Genomic DNA, 6,783 nt, shown 5'->3' on the forward strand with positions numbered 1-6,783 from the left:
GTTAGGATAACAAAAGAAGCCCACAGTGTGCCTAGAGCACTCTGAGCAGTTTAAGAAAAGCATGAGAATCCTTCAAGGATCTAGAAAGCTCTACTGGAAAATGCTATACTGAGTATTAGAAGTTTAAATGCCTTGGGGTACAGAGGCTCCAGCTAATCTTGGGGATTGGATCCCAACAGGCCTTCATCCTTAATGTCTCCAGTTTGTGGTGATGTTTACCTGAAAATTTTTCCATCCCCACTTCCATTTGGCAAGCTCCAAAATCAGGCATGAGCTGGGCATGGTAGCACATGCCTAATAATCCCAGCTACTTGTAAGGTTGAGGCAAGAGGATCTCAAGTTTAAGGCCAGCCTCACAACTTAGTAAGTCCCTGTCTCAAAATAAAAAATAAAAAGGTCTGAGAATGTAACTCTGTGGAAGAGTGCTTGCTTAGCCTGTGTGAGGCCCTGACTTCAATTCCCAGTAGAAAAAGAATCAAAATAAAGGTAGGTATGAATTTATTTCCCACTCTCATTTCTCTCTCCAATAATTGTGGTTTCAGACCAAAGATACTACCCCAATTATGATGGAGGCTGAGGTATTACCAGTGTTCCCAGGCCTCAATTGCAAATTCATGCATGCAAAAGTGCTAGGACATTCCTTTTCTTCTCCTTCCTTTCAGATTCCCAGTGTATATCTTTTCTGCTCCCATATTGCAGGTAAGGACTTGCCTGGAGAAATCCATTAGATTAGACCTTTCCCTAAATAATGAACCCAGAGCTACAGAAAGAGGTCCTTTGGAGTATTCAGATAGCAACTGGTAGTGATCTAATGAAGGACTCCAAAGGCACTACCATACTTGATTCCAAAGACAAGAAAGTAGCAAGTTTACACAATGGACATGTAGCTTTAGCACCTGGTACGTTGCAGGAGCTCATCTTCAGGTCACCTTTGTATACACACATCCAAACACGCACTCTTAATGCCTCTTTCCCAGACAGTAGAGGAACCAGGCCCCGTGCCAGGACAGTTTCTGCACAGCCATGGAGAAACAGGGTGAGGCATACCAGAGAAAAAGGGGATCATGGATAAGTTGCTTATGTCTTTCTCCTCTTTCTCACAGGAAGCCTAAAGCAGAGTTTGGAGCTGGGTAGCTGGGGAGTGTGTGCTTCCTCTTTCACATTATATGCTCTTCAGAACTCCACTGCTCAGTTTGTCAGGAGTCAGGGATGGTGAGCTTCAGAGTAAAAGGAGAAATGGAAAAGGACACTCAAAGGAGACCCCCACAGGCACACTCCAGATGTAAATTAAATTGCCCCCGAAGAATCTCATAAAGGTTATTTTCATAGCTTTCCATTTCTTTGAAAGGCTGATTTATTTGTGCACTTTTAAAGCTATCCCATTTTTATATCTCACAGCCTAAGGTTTTTGTCTGTTGTTAAAAAAGAAAATATTAAATCATAGGGCTTGGCCAGTGTAATGTTAAGTTATAAGTTGTTTCAAACTGTGAAAAATGTTTCAAAGAATGAAATAAAACCTGAATATAAAGTCCGAGTCTTTTATGTGAGCTCACTCCTGCCAAGAACTCAAAGGCTCTGGGTAATGTTCTGAGCATACATAAAAGAATCTAACACAGCCATGAGTCTGGCACATGGAACTAATCACATTGGTTTAAACAATAAACATTTTAGCACTTCAGAAAAACACCTTATTAGCACAACAGTTCTCTCTGTATTGTAGCCAGAAGAACCAATTTGAAATTTGTGCTTCTAGAATATTAATTGTAATTCTAGAGTCCTTCTGCCTCTGGACAGGGCTTAAACTAGGAGTGAAAATTGTACCAGCTAGTTCAATGGTGCAAAAATTGTCCTACAGAACAGACAAGCTTTGTCAACAACATCTTCTCAGTTATGATCTAAGATTCCAAAAAAGTATATATTGTACTTTCTCATTTCCTGGTGTTCTAGATTTGTGAGGAAAATTGAAACAGAGAATCCATGACCTCTGAAGCCCACATGAGATGGTAAATAACTGAGAGAATTTCAGGCTTACTCTGATTTGAAGCAGTACCACACAGAGGAGGAACAAAGACAGTGAGAAATAGATTATCACAGTGTCTTGTCCAGTGCAGGAATATAGAGACAAGGCCTAAGAGAAAATTCCACTCAGAGGGGCTGCATAAGCATAACAATGGGTAGAGAAAAGGTGACAGTATGAAGTGCCAAGGAATGACCAAGGAGCCAAATACGATAGGGTAGACCCCACAGAGATGTGACACAGTCTCCTTGGCAACCCTAGAAGAAATATTGGATAAAGTGGAAACACTTGGTCTCTTGCTGCTATCAGCATTTACTTATCCAGCCCAGGTGTCTTGTACCCAGTTCCTAGGGAGGCATCAGATTCATCTACTTGATTGAAAGCAGAGCAAATCCTTCGGTTATTGTCAGCACAACCATCCATAAATCAACTCCCACTAACAAATGGTGTGAGTTGCCAGTGTATACGGCTTTCTGCACATCTGAATCCACCCATTGCAGCATTTCCGATCCTTAAGGAGAAAGAATATGGTTGCCGAGGTCACTATTTCCACAACTTTTTAAAAATCAGGTGAGTGCCCAGAGTCATGAGCCACCACTGCTGCAGTCACAAGCATGGGTGCTATGGCATCTGGAGTTACAGTGAATGATGAAGTCATCAAAGTTTTTAATGACATGAAAGTAAGGAAATCTTATACACAAGGGGAGATCCGAGAAAGAAAAAGCAGTTTTCTTCTGTTTAAGTGATTAAAAAAATATAAATAATTATAGAGGAAGCAAAGATTATCTTGGTGGGTGACATTGGTGATATTGTGGAGGACCCCTACACATCTTTGTGAAGTTGCTACCTCTGAATGATTGCCGATATGCTTTGTAGGATGCCCCATACAAAACAAGAATGTAAGAAAGAAGACCTAGTATTTACATTCTGGGCTCCTGAAAGTGCCCTCTGCTTCATGCTAAGCTTAAAGATGCCATTAAAAATAAATTTACAGATATTAAAACTGTAGTAGTTTCACTTGAAGGAAAATGGTTAAAAAATGGCAGTCAAGTGCCACCTGGATCTTAAGGGGATTTCATTTCTCCTCTCCAGTCCCTTGGGATTGCATTAGATTTTGATTTTGGTTTCTCTCTTTCCACGGGGCCCTTCCAACACAACGAATGAGATATAATTCATTTAAGATCCTGTCAATGTTGGCTATTAGACTCTTTAACATGGTCACTTTTACTTAGAATCCAAAGAATGTTTTCCTTTCTTATTTTAGCCCAAACAGCTGGTTATATACCTCCCTTGCAGCTAACACTACAATGAATGTGACTGTCCATGTGAACAGCTCAGAATCTGTACAGTGTAAGCAGATTGAATGTCCTGAGAGTATTATCCATTGGTCAGATGGTGAAATTGTAGTTCTGTGAGGCACTGGGGCACTCATATACCTCACCTGCTTTGGCAAGCCTTTCTTGTGACATGGCAGCACGAATATAATACTATGCATTAGAAGCACTGTTTTTTATGATGAGCTTAATCCCCCAAAAGAAATGCCAATTAAGTTTCATTAACTGTGTCATCAATTTATCTAGTACCTGACTGTTCATTCCTATTATCTGCATTTCTTCTTAAAAGAAATAGCTGTTATAATATAATATAATGCCTTTTTGATTTCCATTGAAATCACTTCTGAATAAGTGTAGGAATTTTGTTTACCATGTGAGTCTCCCAAAATTAAAGATACTTTGAATATAGTCATGATGGCAATTTCTTTATAATAAAGAGCCTTAGATGAAACATTGTTTTAAGGTCAATTTCCCCACCCTTACAAAAATGGCCACGTTGCAATAAAAATGGTAGCTTATTGAAAAAAAAATCAGGTATGTGTGTTTGATTTTGGTTTAATTACAAAGGTGATAAATCCGTCTTGAAAATTCAAATGATAGTTAAGTCTATACATAAAGTAAATGTTCTCCCTTTAAACGCTACTTCCCAGAGGGAACTATAGTTAAATTTGATGTGTATCCTTCTAGATTGGCTTATGAACTATGATATAACATATTCAACCTATTTTCTTTTTAGTCAGATTGGATTCTATTATACATATTACCCTTCAACTTGCTTGATTTTCCTTAAGGGGTTTTGGGTATTATTTTGTGTCTCTACCTTTTCCTCAATTCTATTCTTTCTCTTTCCTGCACAAGGCAATCCACAGCATGGATATATTATAATTGTTCACCGAAAAACTATTTTTTGTTTCAAATAATACATACAAAAATAAAAATCTAAGACAAACTTTCTATGACATTAAACGAGTTCCTTCAACTTACATGATTTCTTTACTCTTGCTAACTAATGCATTTAATTCTCTCCTTTGAGTCTCTTCCTCTTTCAAAGAATTCAACATTTTATAATGTAAGTGGATTTTGTGTAAAGTTTATTGGAGACTGAATATTTGATAATGAGAGAGAGGATATTGCTAATGTGAAATTTTGCAAGTTTTAGCTTTAGATTTGGCCTTTAAAAGTGCATGCACAGGTAGGTTAAATTCTTTTGGTGTAACAGGTTTTTATGCAAAATACTTTTCCTTCAGGTACCTCATAGTTTACTTACTTTAGTAGAATTTTTTCTATGAAACAATGTGAACTTACCCAGAATTTCCTGTGCCAATTAGAATTTCTGATCAAATGATATCGGGGATATTACTTTGAGTTGAAACTGTTCTAGTAAATAAGTCTGGTGAAGTTTGAGAGAGTGATATTCTATTTCAACTAGGGTTTTCCAAATACTGAACACATGATAGTTCTTCATAGCTGACTTTTTGGGTCCCAAGCGACTCAGATTGGGTGGGTGCACTTATAAAGAAAGTTGAAAGAAAGGCCATAAATAATTTGGGTAAAATAGGAGATTCTGACATTAGCCTCTCCTTGGCACACTCACTAAATTATCAGGAAGTTTTTCAGTCTGTATGTCATGTTTATATCTCAAACTTCTTCCTCATCTGTCAAATTTCAAGTCAAATAGTCTATTCTACTACACACACACACACACACACACACACATACACGGGCACAAACATTTCTATACACCAATTCACCACCAGCAAATAGGAAGATGAAGCTGTAACATGGAAGTTTTTCTGGTTTCTAAGCAAGGGAAACCAGGTTATGGCAGCTAACAAATGATCTCTACTTTTAGAAAAGTAAGAATGAACACCTGAACCAGGGGCTCCTCTAGTATTATCTAATTATTCTTCCTCTTAATGAAGGACACTTAGATTGGTCCCTTCACTTTTACAGTCTTCTTTGATAATCCTTATACAATCTTTTATGAATCTGCTTCCTGGAGCATTTCTACAAGATAAGTTTCTATCAGGAGACAGTAAACTTGAGGACAATGCAAAAGCTATGACTTCTAAGCAGCACTTGCATTATGGTGTTGTGTAACCAGATTTCTCAGTTGTGAATTGCCTTTATGTCTATAAGACTTGGGAAAGTTATCATCCTAAAGTGAAATTCAAAGGTTTTATTTTTAGCCCCAAGTATGTCAGGCATCAAAGAATAGGATTTGGGATGTTAAGTGTGAACAAATTAAAGGCAGGGAGTAAGGAGAGAGGTAGACTACAAAACAGGGTTTTAAAAATTAACTGGAAAAACTCCTAAATCTTCCTATCCATAGAAGCACTCATGGTTTTCAATCATTTACAAAACATTTACAAATAGGAATACTGGACATTCTGAAATACTTTCTCCAGATTATAAATAAAGCTGGTACTGTTTTTCTAACTTCTAATTGGTTTGACTCTTAGAACTATAGTTGCTTAATGCTTTATATTTACCGAGTACATTGGAATTTGTATGAGTATTCATTTATTCAATGAAGTACATTAGAATTTAAGATCCATTATCAATCTTATTGAAAGTTGAGGTTGGGGAGAGGTGTCCTTGTCCCCATTAATAAGTAAGGAATCAGGCTCAGAGGGTGGGTAAATTTGCCAGGCTTATAACTAGCTAGTAGCAGAGCAGACATTCAAACGTAGCTCTTTTGCCAACCTGATAAATGCTTGTCAAGGAATTAAGTGGTTTTTTTCCTGTCAACCAAGTTCCACAGTATGTCCTTCCATATCAAGGTAATTCACGATGGAATGTCAAACTGGAAAATGGAAATAAACATAAGGCATAGGAATTGCTAACAGAAACTAAGCTGTCATTTTCCCCACCCTCATTTGCTTCAGTTTCTACTATCCTCTAGGTAAGTAATGGCTTTTATTAAAGTGACTAAAACAAATGGGGAAAGGAGGACATATGATTCTGAGTCTATAGAATTTAAAAGAACCTGTGCATTCTCCTCAAAGGGTGGTCCTGGTCTGTGAGCCACTACTGGTTCACAACAGAATAAGCACAGAAACAAAGCATTCAGAACGTTTTATATTTTACAGAAATTTTATGTCTATGATAATCCAATAAAGGGAGTTTTATATCTTTTAAGTTTCATTTTTCTAGTAATTAAATTTTATTAGTTTACCAAACTATCAATCTACAATGGAGGGAAATTTAATAATACAAAATGAAACTGGTCCTCCAGAGACTTTGATTTTACTGTGCCAGTGTGAGCCTTAAAAAATCACAAGAAAGACTCATGTGACTAGAATTGTACCTGTTAGCCTGGCAAATTTTGTGGGCCACCAGGATTTTTGAAGCACTAAAGATCTTTAAAATAACTTTACAGGCATGTTGGTGCTAACCTGTAATCCCAGAAATTGAGGCTGAGGCAGGAGG

The sequence above is a fragment of the Callospermophilus lateralis genome, chromosome 2 (assembly GCF_048772815.1).
Source record: "Callospermophilus lateralis isolate mCalLat2 chromosome 2, mCalLat2.hap1, whole genome shotgun sequence".
NCBI lineage: Eukaryota > Metazoa > Chordata > Mammalia > Rodentia > Sciuridae > Callospermophilus > Callospermophilus lateralis.